The sequence below is a fragment of the Podarcis vaucheri genome (genome assembly GCF_965113315.1).
Source record: "Podarcis vaucheri genome assembly, chromosome: 10".
Lineage (NCBI taxonomy): Eukaryota > Metazoa > Chordata > Lepidosauria > Squamata > Lacertidae > Podarcis > Podarcis vaucheri.
In genome coordinates this window covers 26266174-26290695 of record NC_138748.1, presented here as the reverse complement: position 1 = coordinate 26290695, position 24522 = coordinate 26266174, and the positions used below count along the sequence as shown (strand labels likewise).

Genomic DNA, 24522 nt, shown 5'->3' with positions numbered 1-24522 from the left:
TTAGGAAGGCTTGCCTTTCAATGTGAACCAAATCCAATTTTGTCCCATTTCCACTCTCTGGAAGTTGTTCTTCAACATTCAGGCACACGACCAACAGATGGATGCAGTTTCCACATGACCAATGGATGGGGAGGCGCCCACAGAACAGTTCAGAGAGGGAACAAATCTGATTGTGTGACACAGCAGAGAGCCAGTGTGGTGTAGTGGTTAAGAGCGGTGGACTCGTAATCTGGGGAACCGGGTTCGCGTCTCCGCTCCTCCACATGCAGCTGCTGGGTGACCTTGGGCTAGTCACACTTCTCTGAAGTCTCTCAGCCCCACTCACCTCACAGAGTGTTTGTTGTGGGGGAGGAAGGGAAAGGAGAATGTTAGCCGCTTTGAGACTCCTTAAAGGGAGTGAAAGGCGGGATATCAAATCCAAACTCTTCTTCTTCTTCTTCTTCTCCTTTCTTTCCTATCAATAGTAATTAAATGACACCACTTTGAGGCCTGAGCAATATCTGATTCCCCCACTTCCTCTCCCTTCTTTTACAACAGCTCCAGAGCTCAGGTGGGCCAGTGCTATTTTCAAAAAACCAGATAGAAAAGGATTGATTTCCTGCCCCCTTTTTCAAGCTATTTCAAGCAAAAAATAAAAAAAATCTAGGATGCATGTGTTGTGAAGTAATTTATCTGTGTAATGTAATCTCTGAGCGAGAACTTACTGACAGTTTGTTCAAGGGCAGTCAAATTGCCTCAAGAGGTTGAAGTCTCTGAGAGGATTTTTAATCACATCCTCCCCCCCCCAGCTGGGTAAATTTACACGTGTTTTCATTGTGCCACATGAAGGGGCAAGATGGGTGGCAGCTGCTTTGAGAAAGGTGGCAGAGAATCATCTTGGTTATCTGAGTTACAGGCAACTAGCACACAGCTGCAGTTGAATGAAATTGTCTAGAAGCAGCAGGATAGTTGAACAAGAACCAGTAGATTCCCTCTTAATATTAGCCAGCTATGTGCAATAACATGATCGCAAAAGTAGGGGTACAATCCATAGGGCAGTTCTCCTTTAAATTAATGAGATCTTTGCAAAAGCATGGAGTGGTATTCCACTAAATTTTACAAACAGTAGACCCACTGAAGTTAATGAACATAACTAAGGTGTTGTTCACATTACTGCATACTGTGGCTCCAGTGTGCTGCCACCACAGTATTTTAAGCTGGGCTCAAACAATGTTACAGTGGTACCTCGGGTTACATACGCTTCAGGTTACATATGCTTCAGGTTACAGACTCTGCCAAACCAGAAATAGTACCTGTGGTTAACAACTTTGCTTCAGGATGAGAACAGAAATCATGCTCCGGCGGCGCGGCGGCAGCGGGAGGCCCCATTAGCTAAAGTGGTGCTTCAGGTTAAGAACAGTTTCAGGTTAAGAATGGACCTCCGGAACAAATTAAGTACTTAACCTGAGGTACCAGTGTAGTTGCAATCTGTTTGTATCCCGTAGCTTTTAGAGAAACACACCTGTATGATGTGCTTTCCCCCCTCAAATCAGCTTCCGTTCCATTCCAATATGGAAGCCACATTTCCATTTTGGTGTGAACTGTTTGGGAAGAATTTGCACATGTACAGATGTCGGCGCATGCACAGATGAAATCTTCACTGAAATGGAGCTTGATGTGGGGAAAGAAATCACTGGGTGAAGACATCCCTGCCCCCAATCTGGTGTGAACTGCAGCAGAAGAAGGCAGGTTAGAAACACAGAAGGAGGAAATGACCTCACAGAGTTCCAATCTTCTAATGTGAAGATACCATAAATTAGGACCATTAATTTTAGCAGCTGAGTAAAACTTAGTTGAATATAAGCCATGGAAAGGACAAAAATGCATCAAGTATTTCAGCTGAAGTACTGTGATTATTGGGCTATGGGAATGGCTTCAGCAAAACGTTCATTTTCTCTGTGGAATACAGCTTCACAGAGGAATTCTTGACATCAGTCTCCCATTCAAATTGGACTTGTCCCAAAACAGGAAGACGGGGATCCCGTTTTCTAAATGGGAACAAAGAGAGAACAATTAAACATGACAGCAACAACACTGAAAACCTTTTATAGCACATTATTTAAAGTCAGCAAAACAGAAAGGCCTTTTCCATCCACCCTTGTTGCACTTCAGATATTCCTGCTGCGTGAAACATGGAGCAGAATATCCATCACTGTGTGGAGCATAATCTCGTTTCTCGGCTCTGTTTACGGCACTATAACTTATCTTTGCCCAGAATTGTCATGCCATAACAACTTACTTTTCCCTTGGTGTCACTCTCACGAATAGAATGGAGGCCAAGAAGGGGGGGGAGGGGTGATTAACGGTGCCTATACAGGCGACACCAGAATAACAGATTACCAACCTGATGTGACAAGTGCAAGGTGTTAATTTCAGAGAACGCTGCACCCATGGAAAGAACAGCACTCCTGAGCCCATGTCTCCAGTTGAGTGATGTGAGCACCAGGCATATTGTTGAGAGTAAAGAAACAATAACAATGTCATCGTGTGCCCCTCGTGAGAATTAAATGACATTTATACGAGGTGTGGACAGGGGTTGTTTATTTTTTAGTTTATTTTTAATCTGGAAGAGAAAAGAGTGGCTGAATTATGTCAGTAGCTTTATTTAGGATCCATTACATTACAGTAATTCTCTCAACAGTGTTTCGTTTAATGGAATGGGTAGATAGTCCAAGCCCTGCTTCCATTCACTTCCACTGAGGGTTTCCATTTGTTACACATTAAGCAGCTACCCAGGTATGCAGGTGTAAAGGCCTGCATGCTTAGTAGAAATGGGAATAGAGCTAGAGAAAGGGTCCAGTGTTTCTACTGAGCTGCAGATACTTATACAAATCGATTGTCATAACTAAGGGGGGAAGCAGAACCATTCCTTTCACTTCTATTGTTAAAAATTATTATTTTATTGATTTTCCAATAAGAATCGTCCAATTAATATATCCAATCATAATACTTCAATTAAAATAAAAAAATATTAAAATAAAAAAGACCAAATAATAATCCAAATTATATTTATTATTTTTTTTGGAGCTCCCCGTGGTCTATTGTTAAAAATTAAATACTCCCCCACCAAGTCTCTTGTAAATATAGTAAAGGTAAAGGGATCCCTGATAGTTACCGGTAAGTCCAGTTGTGAACGACTCTGGGGTTGCGGCACTCATCTCACTTTACAGGTCAAGGGAGCCGGCATTTGTCTGCTTCCGCAGTTTTTCCGTGTCATGTGGCCAGCATGACTAAGCTGCTTCTGGCAAAGCCAGAGCAGCACACGGAAATGCCATTTACCTTCCTGCCGCAGCGGTACCTATTTATCTACTTGCACTGTGTGCTTTCAAACTGCTAGGTTGGCAGGAGCTGGGACTGAGCAACGGGAGCTCACCCTGTTGTGGGGATTCGAACCACTGACCTTCCGATTGGCAAGTCCAAGCAGCAGAGTGGTTTAAACCACAGCACCACCCACATCCCCTTTCTTCTAAATATATTGCAATATAAAAACGAGAATTCTCTCTCCCCCCCCAAAAAAAAATACAAATACTGCAGCCATGTTTGAATAAAGTTTTTTTTTTAAGGCAGACAATTACGGTTGCATTCTCAGAGCTCCTTTATGCAATAAAAAGGGCATTTTTCATGCAACTTTTTATCCCACTGTACCAGGAAATTGCAGGCAGGGGCTTGCTTAGTTCTCTCTCTCTCTCTCTCTCTCTCTCTCTCTCTCTCTCTCTCTCTCTCTCTCTCACACACACACACACACACACACACCTGAAGAATGCTAGCTCTTCTCCCAAAACATTTACATGAGAAGTGGCTCCTCAAGGGAACTTTCCCTCTGTCTGTCCTGATGAACGCCACCTAAAATAGAGCCCAAGTTACTTCCTTCCTCACCAGAAAGTTGCAGCATCTACAGCAGAGGTGCAGAACTAGTGGATTTGACTATTCACTATGGGGACCACTGTTGGATGAGCATCATTCCTGGCCATTGACCTTGCTAGCTAGGGCTGATAGGGGTTGGAATCTAACAACACATGAAGGGCCACAGTTTCTCATCCCTGCACAAAGGGCATCTTCTGGGGCTCTTCTGCCATTGGAAGTGAGTTGGGTATCAACCAGAGACCACCTTTTTAGCTGCAGCATCTAAATGTTGAAATATCCTCAACAGGAAGAGAACATGACATCTACATCATCATCTTTTCAGAAGCAGGAGACCTTAGACATTTGTAATTATTTTAACATAGCCATTAAAAAATTGTGATTATTTTATACTATTTTTTTTAATGCTTGTAAACTAACTATAGAACCTCTGTGGCTGAGGGCACAGCTACGGTAAATGATTTATTAAATACAAACTCCACACAGGACTGCTGGGGTGGTGTGTTGTTTTTTTTGAAGTGACCTCAAGATTGATTGATGCCCTACCCTTAACGACCAATGGAAAGATCATGCAGAGAAGTGACGAGTGGTTCTAGCAATATGAAAAACAGAACAGAGTGTGAAAGCACAGAAAGAAAATAGAAAGAAGGGGGGAATCCAATACCAACCTAAAAGGGAAGACACAGCCTTTTGAAAACAGGGTTGTAGCATTTGCAGGACTGCCAAAGAAGTGGATTTCCAGTCCTCTGAGAAAGTCTGACCCTTTAGCCTCACACATTTTCTTCTTGGATTGGAAGGGAAAGTCAGTGTTTGGAAATTTTGCATTGGAAAAAAAGGCTACTGAAATGTTTTATTACTCCAGTGTGAAAAGGGTAGGACGACAAGGGTGGTTTTTTTTTGGGGGGGGGTGGATGCATGGGCGGATCTCTGAATGTTCAAATCTTCTGAAAATGAGCGGCAGTGGCCATTGTTTTCAGAGCCAGGTCTTTGTGAATTGCGCCTCTAAAAATAATCCTATTTATTCTGAAGTTACTCACAAACCCAATGTTTGCCTGGATGCATGTGGACTAAAAGCAGGGTGGAGTCATACATGCAAGCCCCACCCAACCCCACCCCACATCGTTCCGCACACCAGTTTCTCTCCAGACATTTTCAGATTGAGATGGAAGCTCTGAAAGTGGGATCCTGTGAGTCACCAAACAACTTCTATGGTGCCGAACAATGGCCCTGGAGGCAGGAGAAGAATCACTGAAGTAAAAGGTAAAAATAAGAGGTAGAAGAAGAAGAAGAAGAAGAAGAAGAAGAAGAAGAAGAGGAGGAGGAGGAGTTTGGATTTGATATCCCGCCTTTCACTCCCTTTAAGGAGTCTCAAAGCGGCTAACATTCTCCTTTCCCTTCCTTCCCCACAACAAACACTCTGTCAGGTGAGTGGGGCTGAGAGACTTCAAAGAAGTGTGACTGGCCCAGGGTCACCCAGCAGCTGCATGCGGATGAGCGGAGACTCGAACCCGGTTCCCCAGATTACGAGACTACCGCTCTTAACCACTACACCACACTGGCTCTCAGGTAAAGGACCCCTGGATGGTTAAAGGTAAAGGTAAAGGTACCCCTGGCCGTTAGGTCCAGTTGCAGACGACTCTGAGGTTGCGTGTTCATCTCGCTCTATAGGCTGAGGGACCCAGCGTTTCTCCGCAGACAGCTTCCGGGTCATGTAGCCAGCATGACTAGGCTGCTTCTGGTGAACCAGAGCAGTGCACAGAAACGCCATTTAGCTTCCCGCCGGAGCGGTACCTATTTATCTACTAGAACTTGATGAGCTTTTGAACTGCTAGGTGGGCAGGTGCTGGGACCTACAACAGGAGCTCACCCCGTGGTGGGGATTCAAACTGCCGACCTTCCGATCGGCAAGCCCTAGGCTCTGTGGTTTAGACCACAGCGCCACCCGTGTCCCTCAATCACTGAAGTACAGTTCCTGCAACCCCATCTCCCTGAGCCACTCCAGTAGGATATCATGGCCAACGGTACTGAAAACTATTGAGAGGTCAAAGAGAATGGGCTGAATCAGGGCTGTCTTAAGTATATCTGCCGCCGTGGTGCAAAGATCCCTCTGGCGTCCCCCCCCCCATTTCCCAGAGTTGCTGAGCTTTTTACGGCACTGCCGTCAGCTTTGCGGGGCTGGAGGAGGCGGGCAGCAGCTGGAGGGCGGCTCCTCCGGCAGGGAAGAGGAGGAGGCTCTGGTGCGGCACTGCTTTGGCGTGGCATGGCGGAGGCAGGCGAGGGCAGTGAGCTGATGCTGAGAGGCACTGCGTCCAGCCTCCGCCCCTTCCCTGGCACGCTCCAGAACATGGCGCCCTGGTGCCGTGCGATACTTGCCTCTATGGGCAAGACGCCCCTGGGCTGGATCACACTTCCTCCATCATTCCCAATGGGAAAGGGGAGAGTTATTGTCCAGCAACAGGGTCACAAATTATGCCATCCCAGTTTAAAGATCTCCACCCCACTCCACCCCCCTCTCTCCTGTGAGCTATTCCAGTGACTAGAAGAAAATTAAAATTAAAGTGACTCCAAATAAGTTCCAAATGAATATATGGCATTTGTTTCCTAATGAATGGAATATTGAAAGTCTTACATTCATTTCTCTACTAGCAATAAATGAAATGAATGGTTCCCAATTGTTTCATTGTCCCACTCATTACCAGACAAAAGCACACCCCTATTGCATATTCCCTCTTTGTACAAATGGCAGACTCTCTAAATCGGCTGCAGCGTTCAGCCCACCCTGCTTTATAATTTTATATATCCTAAAAGGGGGCGACTGCCTGAAAGCACTTTTGGGGGTTGTTGAGGGGTAATGTTGCTCATAGTTAAATGGGAATTAGCAAACTTCTTTTAATTAGGTTTGAAGAAGATTGAGGAAACACAACACACACAGAGAGCTTTTACCCGCAGGCCAGCTTTGAGCCTCTTTCTCCCTTCCCTTGCTTTGCCTCACTCATCACTGGCTCAGACCACTGTGACTTGGTCAGTGGTAAAGACTTGGGCTGGAGCAGTGCACACACGTAAGCCCCGGGCACCAACAACCTGTGCTACACCACTGGTTTGTATGTGCAGGTTTTTTGCATTAGTGCGAATCTGAGGGGACAGAAGAAGAAGAGAACATTAGTTCAAGAGTCTACTGGAAATAGTTACGAGCACGGCCAGAAGAGAAATGAAAGAATTGAAGAAATAGTGGACATGGAAAGAGGAGCACCTGAAAGTAACAATTGAACCACCCAGCCCCAAAATTGTCTGTGACCCTGAGTGGAGTAGTTTGGAGTCTGGTTTCCAGGGCCAGCCTGCCTATGTGGCAGAAATGCAAGAGGGGTTGCTCCTGAAGGAACCCCACCTCTACCTCTGTTGCTGCTGCTGCTTCTGCGTAGCTCAGGTATTTTAATTATTTTTTATATTTTTCAGTTTTATACATTTCACTAAGTTTACAGTCATTTTAACATTTCAGAGCTTGACTTCCTTCCCCCTCCTTCTGCGGTTCCTTAAATTTATTTTTAATATCTTCAGCATATTGAAATTAACTTAATTTGACCATTTATTCACCTTCTTTAAATATATACTCTTATAAAACTGCAGGTTATTATAATAATCCTGCCAGTGCTCGACTTCTTATTCTTCCGGTAAGTTTCGCCATTTCTGCATATTCCATCAGTTTTTGTATCCATTCTTCCTTTCCTGGGACTTCTGCTTCCATTTGGGGGCAAGTAGCACTCTTGCCTCTGTAGTAGCGTACATAAATAAATTCCTATATAGTTTAGGTAGTTCTGTCCCTATGATTCCCAGAAGAAAAGCTTCTGATTTTTTTTAGCAAACATTATTTTCAACATCATTTTCAGTTCATTATACAGTATATCATTTCCCATGCGTGGCCCAGGTAAAGAAGGCTTTGGTGAGGGTAGCGCCTTCCCATTTCTCCTCAGGCAGCAAAATTCATTCCCTACCGATTTCCCTCAGTTTATTGGATTCAGATAAACCCAGATTTACAACAACAGCAGCAAGAATACTCATTGCAAAGTATTGGAAGACACAAGATCTACCCACTCTGGAAGAATGGCACATGAAGGTGATAGACTACATGGGACTGGCTGAAATGACTGGCAGAATCCATGACCAGGGGAAAGAGACGGTGGATGAAGACTGGAAGAAATTTAAAATTTATCTTAAGAAACACTGTAAAACTAAGGAATGCTAAAATGTTGAGGTTTTGGAAAAAAGGGGATTACAGCTGCAAAGGATTAAGTAAAAGAAAAGAATAAGGGAAAATTTGATAAAACCAAGGGGTAGGATTTGCTGAAACGAATTTGGAAATTGGGCTGCAGAAAGGGGGGGTATGGGGAAGTCGGTGAAGTAAGGTTTAAGAAAAAAGGATTTGAAATTATATATGTTTGTTTGTGTGTTTGTTTGTTTGTTTGTATTGTATAATGTTTGTGTTTATAAAAACTGTGAAAAACCAATAAAAAATTTATATATATAAAAAAATAAACCCAGATTTACAAGGGGAAAGCTTCAAGACTGGCATTGTTTGAAGGCAATGTCATGTGGACTATGCTAATTAATTGAGAGGGCAAACACACAGTAAACTCTAGTGTGGACAACCTCTTAGAATTCATCCCTGCATTGCTACATATGATCTCTTGCTCCGCTTACAGCAGGCCTGGTACAGCCTCCGGGTATAGGGCGGTATATAATTTCAATAAAAACAAACAAACAACCTGCATGTGATTTACATTTGCAGGATGAAGTACAGTGGTACCTTGGGTTACAAACACCTCGGGCTACAGACTCCGCTAACCTGGAAGTAGTACCTCAGGTTAAGGACTTTACCTCAGGATGAGAACAGAAATCGCGCAACAGCGGCAGTGGGAGGCCCCATTAGCTAAAGTGGTACCTCAGGTTAAGAACGGTTTCAGGTTAAGAACGGACCTCTGGAACGAATTAAGTTCATAACCCGAGGTACCACTGTAAAGGCAAAAGCAGGGCACAAATGCAAAACTATTACTAAATAAATAAGCAAATCAATAATTTTATTCACATCCATTTGCAAAGCATTTTATTTTTTTAATTGAGATCTATGCAATTTCTCTGGTGGTGAAATTTCATTGCCTTCAGCTTCAGAAGGCTGCCAAGCTGATCATAATATTTTATATGTTTGATTGACGCTTCCCCCCCACTCCAGCCTCTTTTTTCCAGCCTTTGGTTGATTTGCCTCTATGTTCACCTGGAAACACATAGAATCATAGAATCATAGAATCATAGAATCATAGAGTTGGAAGAGACCACAAGGGCCATCGAGTCCAACCCCCTGCCAAGCAGGAAACACCATCAGAGCACTCCTGACATATGGTTGTCAAGCCTCTGCTTAAAGACCTCCAAAGTAGGAGACTCCACCACACTCCTTGGCAGCAAATTCCACTGTCGAACAGCTCTTACTGTCAGGAAGTTCTTCCTAATGTTTAGGTGGAATCTTCTTTCTTGTAGTTTGGATCCATTGCTCCGTGTCCGCTTCTCTGGAGCAGCAGAAAACAACCTTTCTCCCTCCTCTATATGACATCCTTTTATATATTTGAACATGGCTATCATATCACCCCTTAACCTCCTCTTCTCCAGGCTAAACATGCCCAGCTCCCTTAGCCGTTCCTCATAATGCATCGTTTCCAGGCCTTTGACCATTTTGGTTGCCCTCTTCTGGACACGTTCCAGTTTGTCAGTGTCCTTCTTGAATTGTGGTGCCCAGAACTGGACACAGTACTCCAGGTGTGGTCTGACCAGAGCAGAATACAGTGGCACTATTACTTCCCTTGATCTAGATGCTATACTCCTATTGATGCAGCCCAGAATTGCATTGGCTTTTTTAGCTGCCGCGTCACACTGTTGGCTCATGTCAAGTTTGTGGTCAACCAAGACTCCTAGATCCTTTTCACATATACTGCTCTCAAGCCAGGTGTCACCCATCTTGTATTTGTGCCTCTCATTTTTTTTGCCCAAGTGCAATACTTTACATTTCTCCCTGTTAAAATTCATCTTGTTTGTTTTGGCCCAGTTCTCTAATCTGTCAAGGTCGTTTTGAAGTGTGATCCTGTCCTCTGGGGTGTTAGCCACCCCTCCCAGTTTGGTGTCATCTGCAAATTTGATCAGGATGCCCTTGAGTCCATCATCCAAGTCGTTGATAAAGATGTTGAACACCTGAAGTTTTTAAACGAAGGCCTGACAGTGAAGCAAACCAAATCAAATACCTTGTTCAGCACCTGGAGATGAATCAAAATACTTCCCCCCTCCCCTTGTAAAAGATCAGGTGTGCCAGGAGCTGGGTGCCTCCAGGGCCAGTGCTGAATGATCAGCAAAGTAGATATATAGATGCTTTGACAAAAACACCATTTGCTGTGTCCTTGCCAATGGCAGCTATAGGGTTTGTGCCAAGGGAGGGGAACTGCAGGCTCAAGGGATGAATGCAGCTTTCCGGGCCTCCCTATATGGCCTCCAGGATTCTCCATAGTCAATGCCCGCTTCCCAGGGCACACCCCAAACTGCACAAGGACATTCTCTGTGGTAGCCCCTAAGTTGTGGAACTCCCTCCCCCCAGAGGCAGACCCTCCAAGTGTCCCTATTTTCCAGGAACAGTCCCAGATTTACAGAAGCCGCTCCAGTTTCTGATCTGATTCCAGAATGTTCCACTTTTCCTTTCCTTTCCTTTTACAGTTTTATTTTGATTTTCAAAAATTAATTACATATTTGTTTCCCCAATTTTTTTTTAACAAATGTAAACTTCCCATTCTCACCCCTCCATGGTTTCCTTATTTCCCCTTTATCCAGACATCCTTATTTTCATTTGAGAAATGTTGGAGGGTATGGAGTTATACAACTCCCAAGCCAAGGAGATAAGTAACTATACAACTTTTAGAAGTCATTTGAAAGCAGCCCTGTATAAGGGTGCTTTTCAATGTTTAATGTTTTATTATGTTTTTATATATGTTAGAAGACACCCAAAGTGGCTGGGAAAAACCATTCAGATGGGTGGAGTGCAAATAATGAAACTGTTGTAGTAGTAGTTATTGAATAGGACATCCCTAGTTTCATCAGAAAAATGTTGGAGGGAATGCGACCAGTCTACTGGGCCATCTCTCCCTGTTGCTGAGCTTTGAGCAGCCACTCTCTGCCTCCATTGCTAGTGGAGAAGTGGGTTGGCGTGAGTTGTGAGCTGGAACCAGATGCTCTGGAACAAGTTAGGACCAATGAATGACCAAGGATACAGGAGCGCTCCTAGAAGGATCAAATGGTCAGCCTAGGTGGGTGGAGTCAGTCTTCTGGAGTCTTCACTGAGAAGCCTTACATCTGCAGTTCAGTGATTCACCACATGGGGCAACCTCATGCTGAGGAGCCTGCCAGCTCTTGACATCTCCTCCACCCTTCCACCAGTTATAGTCTGTTTGGTGTTAAGACAATTCCCAAGATTTCCTGAAGTGGAAGGCTGTCCTAAGCACTGTGATAATAGAGCGAAAGCTCTAATTTCTAAGAGCACCATCACCTGTAGATCAAATGAGCTGAGTTGCTTCACTCTTCTTTGATCTCTTTCAGAAACATTTGGATATGACACAAAGCCAGGATCAGGACATTATATTATCTTTGGGCTCTAACTTGCTCAAATACAGTGAGCTTCGAAAAAGCATCGATACAAGACAAAGAAAAGGGGTGGGGAAGAGAGAAGTGGAAAGTGTTTGGGTGGTGTCAGCTTGGAACGAACCTTAGGTAGGCTTCCAAAAAAAATACAAAAAGCTAAAGACATGAGGATTAAGCATTTGCATTACCGACTGGTTTAGGCAACCACCACTTTAAGCCTCATGTGTGAAAATGCCTTTTGGCAAAGAATCTTGAAACAGCTCGAAGCCATTGGCTTAGGCAGTCACAAACTGTCTTGCTGTAATTATCCGCCTATGAGATCTGATGCTAGAAAGCAGGCGTGTTAAACATTACAAGATTGGCTTTGTGGTACAATGTGTGCCTGGCTATGAAGAAAGCCCTGCCTTCCCATTGAGTTTTCTGCAAAGGCCAGCCTGGCCACCTCACTTCATTCAGTCCCTTTATTGCCCAAGAATACAGTCGTACCTCGGGTTACATACCCTTCAGGTTACATACGCTTCAGGTTACAGACTCCGCTAACCCAGAAATAATACCTCGGGTTAAGAACTTTGCTTCAGGATGAGAACAGAAATCATGCTCCGGTGGAGCAGCAGCAGTGGGAGGCCCCATTAGCTAAAGTGGTGCTTCCGGTTAAGAACAGTTTCAGGTTAAGAACAGACCTCCAGAACGAATTAAGTACTTAACCCGAGGTACCACTGTAGTGGCAGAATGACCTCAGCAGTGAGGAACCTCCAGTCTATAGGCCAGACCTCCCTGTTTGAGCTGCAAGTCTGTTTCTGTCAAGCCACGCCCACCTGCCTTTAACCTGAGGCAATCTGGTCCAATGGGGCAAATGGGGCACCACCGCACCAGCCTCCACCTTAATTCATCCAAGCCCACCTGCTTTCTTACTTATAACCAATCCAGAGGTTGGCTCTGGCCATCTGCTTCCTTCTCTATAGTCTCAGCGTTGCTCTTCTAAAACTCGCCAGAGGAGAATGGGGACAAAATGATAGAGTTGGCTCCGCCCACTGTAGGTTCTGACTCCACCTACTGCTGGGCTTTATGCATTCTACCCCCCCCCCCCCGCCATGGCCCAGTGGACACCTGCCACCACTGACCTGAGGCAAGATGCAACATGGGGTGTGGTGCAGGATTGATTTCAAGATGTGACGGCAAAAATGGCTCACCTGACATGATTGTGGCATGAGGTAGTTGAGAGGTGGGATCCAGCCAATGGATCTAGCCTGCTAGCTAGATCCAGTTTCCCATCCCTGCTCTAGATGTCCTAAAATAACCTGTCCAGAAAATGCAACATGTATCTAGTAGGGTAGGGATAGCACATGGTGGACCCTCAAGGTGACCCTAACCATTGGCCGGGGCTGACGAGGGATATTGCCCAACAACAGTTGGAGAGCAGCACATTGGCCACCAGGATCTAGAGCAATTTCCCCCAAACTTGAGTCTCCAGCTGTTTTTGGACTACAACTCCCATCATCTCTGACCATCGGTCTTGCTAGCTAGGAATGATGGGAGTTGTAGTCCAAAAACAGCCGGAGACCCAAGTTTGAGACACCCTGATCTAGAGGCTTCTCACTGTTGCTTACAGCTGTGAGGGTGGAAAGACTGAGGAGTTCAATCCTGAACTCACCAAAAAGCAAGCCAAATTCTACTCAGAGAGTCTTTCTACATGCTTAGAGAGTGCACTGTATTTCTGCTGTGGAGGAACCGGAAGGAAGTGAAGGAACTGGAAGAGAAGGGAAACTAAAAACAACAGAATTAAAAAGAAAGGTGTGCTTTGTGTCTTAATTTCTACCTTAGCTCCCCAGACGTATCCTTTACACCAAGCGAGGGACAGTGCTGGCTTAGTCCTGAAGCTTTTCTTCAGCTAACCGGCAGCTAGCTGATGAAGTTTATATTGTCCACAAACCTAGACACTTTATATTAATTAACCTTTCCCAAATTTATGAGCTGAACATTTTAGCACATCCTCTGAGGTGTACTACTAACTAAAACATACTGAAAATTAATCGCAATGTTTTTAGTATTCTGCCCCCCCTTCTCCTTCCCGTCTAATAAACCATTTCAAATGTCAGTTCATGGTTAAGAAATTGGCAGCCTTCTTTCAGTAGACTGAGTGGCTCCATTGAAAACACCGAGATAGAATAAACAGTGAAACGATTTTGTGAAAACAAAAATAAAAAATCACATTTAATGTCTTTGTTCTTGCCTCTGAAGGAATGGCCTGTGTGTGCTAAAGACTTCCAGTCAGCCCTCAGATTTTAATAGAAAAAAGTAACAAAGACCTTCATCAGGCTGGAGCAAATAATGAAAATGAGACACAAATATCACACATAGGTTATTCCTGAATTCTTTTGGCTCATCTGGCGCATTTCAGCTATTATTTCCCATCCATAATAGAACTCTTGGAAAGGTGGATGGTTTTTGGCAAAGCTAATGCTAATAAGATTTAATGTCTTATTGCTGTGGCGACCTGCTTCCCTATAAAGAGTCTACCTGAGTCTGGCGAATATTTGACAAGTGTTATTATTAGCCACTGTGCTTTGGTACTTTGCTGAGACATATTAGTCCAGTAGTTCCCAAACTTTTTGGGGCCACCACCCCTTTAGTTCAATAAACCCATTCCCAGCGCCCTCTACCCTACGCTATATGAAGCATTATTCGGAATAGCAATTTGCACAACCCACTAAGGAAGATGATAAAACAAAAAATTTGACGTGGTAACAATTTGAAACAGCCACCCAGAGTGGCTGGGGCAACCCAGTCAGATGGACCGGGTATAAATATTTGTATTTATTATTTTGCTTCCAGCAAATATAAAAACACCATAAAACACCGAACATCATCATCTTCATCATCACCACATACATTCAAAATCCAATTAAAACTAATAAGTGTGATTAAGGCAACTAAATTAATGAACTTGATCCAGTCATCCCAGCTTTTCAAAATCTAATAGCCACTTATACCTCCAACTTGCCCTTAATGTCCTCTTGTCTCTTAGAGCTCCTCCTGGGTACCCTTACCATCTCCAGGGGTGGGACCAGCCACTTTGGGAACTGCTATATTAGTCTATTATAGGGTAAAGGTAAAGGTACCCCTGACCATTAGGTCCAGTCGTGGACGACTCTGAGGTTGTGGTGCTCATCTCACTCTATAGGCCGAGGGAGCCGGCGTTTGTCCGCAGACAGCTTCCGGGTTATGTGGCAAGCATGACTAAGCCGCTTCCAGCGAACCGGAGCAGTGCACGGAAACACTACTTGCACTTTGATGTGCTTTCAAACTGCTAGGTTGGCAGGAGCAGGGACTGAGAAACGGGGGCTCACCCCGTCAAAGGAATTCGAACCACCACCCTTCTGATTGGCAAGCCCTAGGCTCTGTGGTTTAGACCACAGCGCCACCCGCGTCCCCCTATTATATGGTATAGAGTCTTGAACTCCAGGCCTTCATCCTGGTCTGATACTTTTTATTGGTGCCCAGTTCTGTCTCCCCTTTGAGACGGGGGGGGGGGGATCATGTGCATGGTATAATACCCCAGTGCTATTTTTCTAGAAAAAGAGGGCGTCGAAACTCACCCTGAACACCTCCCTTATTCTCTTATAAAAAAGGTAAAAAAGGTAAAGGACCCCTGGATGGTTAAGTTCAGTCAAAGGCGACTCTGGGGTTGTGGCCCTCATCTTGCTTCAGGCCGAGGGAACTGGCGTTTGTCCACAGACAGCTTTCCGGGTCATGTGGCCAGCATGATTAAACCACTTCTGGCGCAACGGGACACTGTGACGGAAACCAGAGCACACGCAAATGCCGTTTACCTCCCTGCTGCAGTGGTATCTATTTATCTACTTGAACTGCTTTCAAACTACTAGGTTGGCAGGAGCTGGGACAGAGCAACGGGAGCTCAGCCCGTCATGGGGATTCGAACCGTTGACCTTCTGATCGGCAAGCCCAAGAGCCTCAGTGGTTTAGATCACAGTGCCACCTGCATCCCTGTTCTGTTAGAATGACAGTGGTGCCCACCTGAGAGGTGCCAGAACTTAGTTCAGGTGAGTTCCAGCTGGAAAAAGCCCTGTAATATCCTGTGAGAACATGATGTTGGTCTAGACGGGCTATTGGCCTTATGTCCTTTTTATGTTCTTATGTCTTGCCTCATTGGTCTACCTCTATTCCATTGCATACTATTGCTTTGAGCAAGAGTGGTTTAATTTTTCTCTATCAGTACAATTCTATATATGCTTACTCAGAAGTAAATCTTGCTGTTTGGGGGCTTACGCTCAGCCAAGTACCCAAAGCATCACAGCCAAGAGCACAAACCGCTGCAAACATCTCTTGAACCTACCCCATTGAACTGAATGATCTTGTGCAATCTCTATTTTATGTTATTTTTTAAAATGTGGCCAGGGAATTTCCTGGTGAATTTTGGCCTAAAGCAATAGGATTGAGCTATAAGATGTTACATGCTCAACTGTACTACAGCTCAGTAGTTTTCCGCCGGGAGAAATAAAAACCTTTTGTCTTGCAAAGAAGCACAATATTGGCAATTACAGATTCCTGGGTGACAAACGCAGAGCAGCATAAATAAGGCGGATAGTGGCAGTTGCTATAGCTGCAAATTAGACTAGTAAATCAAAGGGAATCTGCAAGAATTTCATTTGGAGAAAAGCAGCAAGTAAGCAAATTGTTCTGTGAGTTAACAGTTCAGGGGGGTGGGGGGGTGGGGTGGAATTGTGACATTTGTCACGTCTGATTTCCTTGAAAATACTTTTAGGAAGCTTGCCATTGATTTATCATGGTGTCATTAAGGAGCTCATGGTGCATTTGTCAAACAACGATAATGAAAGATGCTAGTTGCACTTGTAGCTACTTTCTGTCTTTTACAATAGTCCTAATATTAACCTTGAGATTTCCACAGTTGGCAGATAAATGGATAGTTCAACAACTTGCTATGTTTAAAAGATGCATTAAGCAATGCCTGTTTATAGGAATAGAGATATACACTAATAAATCTGGCTGCTGCAGAGAAGCTCTTCCTAATATACTCACAATATATGAGAGATATGATGCTGTCCTATTCACAAAATGTTGGCATAACTGGCTTCATTCAGATTGCGAGGTAAGCAAAGTTGGGGAGGTCCAACTTTGTTTCTATCCAGGACAATAGGAGCATCTCTGAGGTGCTCAGATGTCAGACAAATAAGTTAGACTGGCCTGAGAGACATTATAGGGACCTCTCTCACAGTGGGGAGCAGCCTGTGGCCATCTTAATCTGTGATCTGCAGGCTTGAGTCCTACAAGTTGGTGGCCTACAACCCCTATCCACACCAGCCATTTTAACCAGTGATATGATGGAAGATGGAATCCAATAACATCTGGGGGCCCAAGGTTGAAGAACACTGGTCTAGTTGCTGCTGGACTCCAACTCACATCAGCCTATACCACTTGTCATGCAATCTGGGATTGATGGGAGTTCAGCAGTATCTGGAGGGCCACAGGTTCCCCAGGTTTGTTATCACCATGGTTGACTGGTGTCCATTAGGAGCACTAGGTTAGAAGGCAAAACAGAGTAGGTGGAGCCAGAACCAGCAAAATTACTGTTCCTATCCTACTTCCTACTGAGATGGAGGTGGAGGAAGCTGACAGGCCATGCTACAACATGGACCAGTTGCAAATAAGGCAGGAAGGGGCTTGCTAAGAGCCGGCAGAGGTTGGTGAGGCAGTGCCTTGTTTGCTCTAAATGGACCGCCCCCACCTGAGCTAGTCTAGTCTATTGTTGAGAACAATTTGGTTTGTAGCTATAGATAATCTCACCAAAGCTTCTTTGGCCAGATCTGAGTAGTGATGCACAGCCTGAAAGTTAGGGCAATATAAGCTCCAATTGTAGGCAATGCTCGCAAGATTCCATCTAAAGAGCCATTTGCAGCGGCTTCCTAAACTTTTTCCATTGGCCCTGGAGCATGGAACCTAGTGCTTTTGCTGTCCTGTAGTTTATCAGGTACAGTGGTACCTCGGGTTAAGAACTTAATTCGTTCTGGAGGTCCGTTCTTAACCTGAAACTGTTCTTAACCTGAGGTACCACTTTAGCTAATGGGGCCTCCCGCTGCTGCTGCACCACCGCCACACAATTTCTGTTCTCATCCTGAAGCCAAAGTACTATTTCTGGGTTAGCGGAGTCTGTAACCTGAAGCGTCTGTAACTCGAGGTACCACTGTATTGGTGTTGATGGCATGCAGAGCAGAATATTACTTAGCTCATTTATTTTTTCTTTCTTTATTAAAATATTTTTAAACTCATTTCCTGCCCTTTCCCTACAATAATAAAAGGGAAAATAAAATAAAAAGATAATGAAATAATATAATCCAATTATTGTTCTTTTTTTTCATAAAAGAAGAACAGCAGCAGGGGTCCCCATCATAGTTTATGTTTCCAGATCCTACTTATCTTAATAGCATGCATTTAACTATAGGGTTGCCATATTTTGAAAAGTGAAAATCCGGGCACCAAAGTTGCTGAGCTCTTTTATTTTTGGCCACATCATAGCACTACTTGGCAACCAAGGCAAGGGCAGCTGCCGCTGAGAACTGCCTAAGCTCCCTTTCCTCACATAACTTTCTTTTCCTTTTTTTTCTTCCCCAGGTTCTGCCTCAGCATCCTGCTGATTCCCTGCAACAGCCACCACTGCAACACACAGTTTGGAAAGCTCTGCACTAGGTTAAAGGGTGCATAAAAATGCCTCTGTTTGTGAAAACAAAGAAAAATACATTATATCAGGGGAAGCTCTTTGCAAAAATAATCCCATGTGTATTGGGCAAAATTGCAAACCAAAATTGCATAGAAAAGTATGTACATCAAGATACACTTGTGCTAAATGCTAAAGAATTTGCATAAGGACTTAAACAAATAAACTGATGTAGAATGATGAAAAGCTGATGTTAAGACTGGAAAAATGAGAAACAGAGTGGAACTGAAGATTTGCCCAGCCCTACAGAAGGCCTAGTGTATGTGTCTTTAACAGGTAGTAACAGGTAGTAAGCTGGTAAAGTAGAGTATGGGACGCAGGGTTAACCCACAGAGCCTAGGACTTGCCGATCAGAAGGTTGGCGGTTTGAATACCTGCGACGGGGTGAGCTCCCGTTGCTTGGTGCCTGCTCCTGCCAACCTAGCAGTTCAAAAGCACGTCAAAGTGCAAGTAGATCAATAGGTACTGCTCCGGCGGGAAGGTAAACGGTGTTTCCGTGCACTGCTTTGGTTCGCCAGAAGTGGCTTAGTCATGCTGGCCACATGACCCCTGTACGCCGGCTCCCTTGGTCAATAAAGCAAGATGAGCGCTGCAACCCCAGAGTCGGTCACGATTGGACCTAATGGTCAGGGGTCCCTTTACCTTTACTTTACAGAAGGCCCAGTGTATGTGTTTTTAACAGATAGTAAGCTGGTAGAGTATGCTATTCCAAACTAGTGAAAATTAAAGTAATCCATTCAAAAGCAAACAAACAAACAAACAAACAAATGCTTTTTAATAAACTTTGCAAATGAAACACAGAGTGTGGATAAGCATTTTTAATTGACTATGTTCTTATGCAGTAGAATTTCCTATGTTTCAGATGAAAATCTCTTGTGGCACATCTCTATTACCTTGGTATAAGTAAGTACGATGATTAAGACAAGGTGGTTTGGGGGTGGATAAAACACACATGAACACTTTCCCCTTATATGTGGAACAGGTTTGCCATTTACTGGAAGGAGATTTTCCATGCATGATGTATCAGAGAGGTGAGGAGGCTGGAAAAAGCTTTATGTTAAACTCAATGCTGTGATTGTCTTGCCTGTAACATGATCACTTTTTATAATGAATCAGAGAACTCTTTCCTGTGTGCCTGTACTTTTCTTTTTTTAAACAGTGCTCTAGCTACCAGTGGGAAGTGCCTTCTTATTTTCAGTTTATTTTTTTAATTTTTTTAAAAAATAATATTTATTACTTTTCCACTTATTTTCAGTTTAACCACCTAAGAAGTATTAATATTTGTGGCTGGATTGGAACACACTGCCTGCTTACTACTGCAGGGCTAGATTCTAGATTCATTGCCTCTTAAACTGTTTCGTTTCTCCTTCTGCTTCCACACATTCTCATTTCAAGATCCTTGTTTAAAGCATGGGAATGTGCTTGCACACAGCTTGCACATCACCTGTGAATTAAGTTTATTTGACTGCTTATCTCCTGATTTCTAAAGTATCATTCTTTACCACTGACCACTTGAAGTCAGAAGCAAGCTTCTTTTACTCTCAGGTCTTTCATATGTGAACCTTGCTTACAGCCCCTGGACCTTTCTCTTAACACAATATTTTGCGTGAGTTAGCATGAAATTTTGTAGCTCAGTGGTGGCCACCTTGGTGCCCTTAGCTGCCTCAGGTTGCTAACTTGTTTGTTGTAAATGTGATGCTTCCCCTTCGCAGTAACACTCCGGCACAATCAGCACGATATTTACAGTCTTTATTACATATATACAAGAACAGCTACAGTTCAGCATTATGCGCCTGAACCCATCGAGTCCGATTCAGGGAGTGGCTTTCTACGATTCCCGCGCCAACAAAGTAGGCGTGGGAATCACACGAGACATCTTTGATCCTTATGTTTCATTTCCCTCCTTGTCTGTGCTGATGTGAAAGGCCCCTCCCTTCCTGAGTCGGAGCTTCCTTCCTGAGCCCTCGGGTGGTTGCAGGGCTCCTCAGCATCCCTGAGCCCCTGCCCTCCCTGAGTGCTCTCCTGTTCTGCCTCTCCTGTCCATTGCTCCTCAGAATCCTCCCTGACGTTTGTGAATATGTTTGGGCACAAATGCTAGCGCAATTGTGTATGCAGCAAACATATTTTTGTGCAAAAGGATAAATAAGGGTCGAGGACAGGACAGCGGGGAATATTGGGAACATAAAGGACATCTTCAGAAAATGAGAGAGTACCTTAGTCGTAAGCAGGGATGCTATAGGTACAAATCCATGGCTTCAGTTTTACTCCTTCTCTGAGCTTTACCTTCCCTCACTTTATGTGGTCTTTAACTTGTCCAGTCTTTCTAGAACCTATGCTTCAAACATTTGTAGTTGTAGTTGTTGTTGTTGTTGTTACTAGAATTTACAGTGGTACCTCAGGTTACAGACACTTCAGGTTACAGTCTCCACTAACCCAGAAATAGTACCTCGGGTTAAGAACTTTGCTTCAGGATGAGAACAGAAATCGCACGGCGGCGGCATGGCAGCAGCGGGAGGCCCCGTTAGCTAAAGTGGTACCTCAGGTTAAGAACAGTTTCAGGTTAAGAACGGACCTCCAGAATGAATAAAGTTCTTAATCTGAGGTACCACTATATATATTCTGCCCTATTCCCCGGGGTCTCAGAGCAGTTCACAGAATAAAATCAAGATATAAAACCACAAAATACATAATAAGGATAAAACCAGCAACCCAATAACCCCCCTCCAAAAAACCACATTTTAAAAGGGTAAAGGATGTCAATCAGGTCAACTAAAGGCCTGGTTGAAAAGGAACATTTTTACCTGGCACTTAAAGGTGTATAATGAAGGTGCCAGATGGACTTCCCTGGGGAGAGCATTCCACAGACGGGGAGACACTGCAGAAAAGGCCCGCTCTCGTGTTACCACCCTCCAAACCTCTCGAGGAGGAGACACACAAAGGAGGGCTTCAGAATATGATTTTAGGGTCAGGGTAGGTTCATATGGGACGCGGGTCGCACTGTGGGTTAAACCACAGAGCCTAGGACTTGCCGATCAGAAGGTTGGCGGTTCGAATCCCTGCGACAGGGTGAGCTCCCGTTGCTTGGTCCCTGCTCCTGCCAACCTAGCAGTTCGAAAGCACGTCAAAGTGCAAGTAGATAAATAGGTACCGCTTCGGCGGGAAGGTAAACGGCATTTCCGTGCGCTGCTCTGGTTTGCCAGAAGTGGTTTGCCAGAAGTGGCTTAGTCATGCTGGCCACATGACCCGGAAGCTGTACAATAAAGCGAGATGAGCACCGCAACGCCAGAGTCGGTCACGACTGGACCTAATGGTCAGGGGTCCCTTTACCTTTACCTTAGGTTCATATGGGAAGAGGCATTGTGGTCCTGAGCTGTTAAGGCTTTATATGTCAAAACCAGATATGCTTACCTGACCTTCTGGCAAATGTTTGTTGCCTGATCAAGTTGTAATAGTTGAAACAGAGAAAAGAAAGCCTGGTTGTCCCTCTTGCAGATTCATCCAGCAATCTCCTCCTCAGGACCTTAACCTCAAAATTACCTGTACTTGGCCTGCAGGGTAGGGGGGACAAGGATCGATCAGGCTCCTCGCCATTAGATTGTACCTCAGCGTGGGATAGATGGACAAAAACTGGGAACTTTTTCAAATTTTGTGATTGACAATGTGGTCATCTAACTACATTTCAAATCTCTGTAAACATATGCTTCAGATCTACGGTGCAAAAGAAACTAGTCTAGAGTTGTAATATGTAAAAGGGGGACAATTAGTATCATCAAGAACCGTTCATGCCCCCCACTGTATATGCAGCCAGCAGTTTCTGAAAAACAAATCTATTGGCTTGCTTTTTCAATTGCTCTTTCTTCTCAATGTGCAACCTATTGGAACATGAAGTTTCATTAGCTCTCTGTTCTGCTTACTGCCAGAACTCCTGTGTTTGTTAAAGGCCTGAAGCAAGATGTACCAAGAGGCTTGCAAATTTCAGGTAGAAATGGTTTTCTTATTCCACTGCTGAGAATCTGCTTCATAATATTCAGAATTGTTATCTTAAATATGCATGTGGTCACTACCTTGCTGAAGCCAAGGTCTGGGTCTGGTCAGCGCCTGTATGGGGAACAATAAGTATAGATTTCCATGATGGATGAAAAATGGGATATAATTGTAAATGCATCAATAATTTTCACTGGGTAAGTATAGACTGTAACTCTCTAGATGAACTGAATCATATTGCAGGAAAGCATTTTACTAATGCAACAGTGTAGTCTTATCTACTTAGAAGTAAGCCCCATTAAATTAATGAGCCTTACTCTCAGGTTGTTGTTGTTATTTAGACTTGTAAGTCACAAAGGTCTCCAAGTCACACTACATTGTAAGTTGTCAGTCTAGGATCATAACTTAAATCCGGTTTAAAGGCTTTGTGTACCACCTGTTCTGTTATTTAGGTTAACAATGTCAAGTAAATACAAGATGCTGCGTTGTTTTCCAATTTTAAAATACCGTATATAAATAGTTTTCTCCCAGACTGCTCTTTTAAGCTAATGATTTCCAGATGAATACATATTGCACTTCTTCTCGGGGTGAAACAAACAACTTGGAAATTACCTTCCTTTCTCAATTTGGTTTTGACCTTCTGAGCCATGCACGATGTTTTGCTGTGGCTCTAAGCCACCATTTTGTGCTGGGGAGGAATACAGAGGCTGTGTTTCTGGATGTAAAATCCGGCAATGACTTGCCTGGTGGAATTCAGTGAGATGTCCCTGGCACCCAGTGCAAAGCCTTGATTGCTGGTGATATTATCCGTGCTCCATTTCTGCCTGCCAGCTCTCCTCCCTCGCTATTGGATCCTGCTTGCGGGTCTCTCTGCTTTACCCCCGCTTTTGGGTCTTTTGCAGGAGCTGCCAAGCTTCTGTCAGAGGCGAGGCGGAGACTGGCACAGTACTAAAGGGAGACATAACGAGCCTCGATTTAGCAAGCAGATTGGTGCAATGTGTCTAGAATCAAGCACGAGGCGGCGTGGTGAAATGGCTGCAAGCCTGGACAAAGACAGCATTCGGTTGTACATATGGTGTTGCTGAACAATTCAAGGAAGTCAGTCTCGCATCTCCCTCCCTCCGTGAAAAAGAGCCGAAACCACAAAAGCCACATTTCCACAACAAGTGGACCCATGTGAAATGTGCGGTGCAAACCTGGGCCTGTTTTCTCAGAACTATGACCCACTGTGTCGACTGGGGCCTAAGCCCAACCAAGTGTCATAGCACCGCACCTTCTGTTTCCTCACACAAACACAGCCTTGCCTCCAAATTATCCTGGGAAGTTACTACTATTCAGTCTCACGTCTTCATTTGTAAAATGGGAATATAAGTGACTTCCATCAAAGGGATGAGTTTCCGAGAAACTAAGGTATTTCGATAACCACCCAAGGGTGCAATCCTATGGATTTTGGGTGATCCAATATGCCGGCTATGTCTCTCAAGTATTGGAAAGGATGTTGCTCAATTCTCCCTCTTCGCTACAGCTGAAGCCTCCCAACACCCAATTCACATCAGCCAATGGTCAAGGATGATGGGAGTTGTAGTCAAACCACATTTGGGAACACCACAGTGGCCAACCCTGTACTAGATAGCCCATCCCTCTTATTTCCCCTTGGCAAGTCTTAAACTGAAGCAATGCCTCCAAGGTTCAAGTCATCTTAGCAACAAGACATCACCTTCTTCATCCCATTGGCTGAACTTCCAGTGACTGACTGCATGCCCCCCACTTCATTATCACTACTTTGGGCCAATAGGAAATATAAACGTGTGTGTGCGTGTGTGTGTTATTTTCCTAGTTCGTTGAAATATTTCTGCTCCTAGACAAAGCAGGCTGACACATTAATCCTAATTGCACTATTCCCAATCCAGTTGTATCTGTGGGCTGTTAAAGTTGCCGCCAGAGGAATCCCTGATCTGGACCTTGTGCAGTGTAGAAATGACTGTGTTCATGAGTTTCAAAGCTTTACTGGAAACAATCTTAAAGCAAATTTTTACAAATAAATGCTGCAAAGTACAAAGTAACATGTTGCTTTAAACAAGCAAGTGAAGCCTTCTTTTTAGTCCTTAATGCAGTCCACTCAACTTTCCACTCTCTGGTCCCAGAGAGAGAGAGAGAGAGAGAGAGAGAGTTCCTAAGCAACTTGCTTGTTCAACAGTACTGAGCTGAGTTCTTACTTTTGCAGC

General features: G+C 44.2%; 1 long non-coding RNA gene across 2 annotated transcripts; it reads right to left on the bottom strand.

Annotated features, from left to right (window-relative positions):
• Window positions 1-730: 730 nt before the first annotated feature.
• On the bottom strand, window positions 731-23268 carry LOC309541731. Of its 2 annotated transcripts, XR_014223843.1 has the most exons (4): window positions 22910-23268; window positions 22378-22411; window positions 21722-21861; window positions 731-2027 (listed from the first exon to the last, which is right to left on the bottom strand). It is a non-coding gene; the product is annotated as an uncharacterized lncRNA (long non-coding RNA). The 2 variants fall into 2 exon arrangements; XR_014223844.1 differs by lacking the exon at window positions 22378-22411.
• Window positions 23269-24522: the final 1254 nt, after the last annotated feature.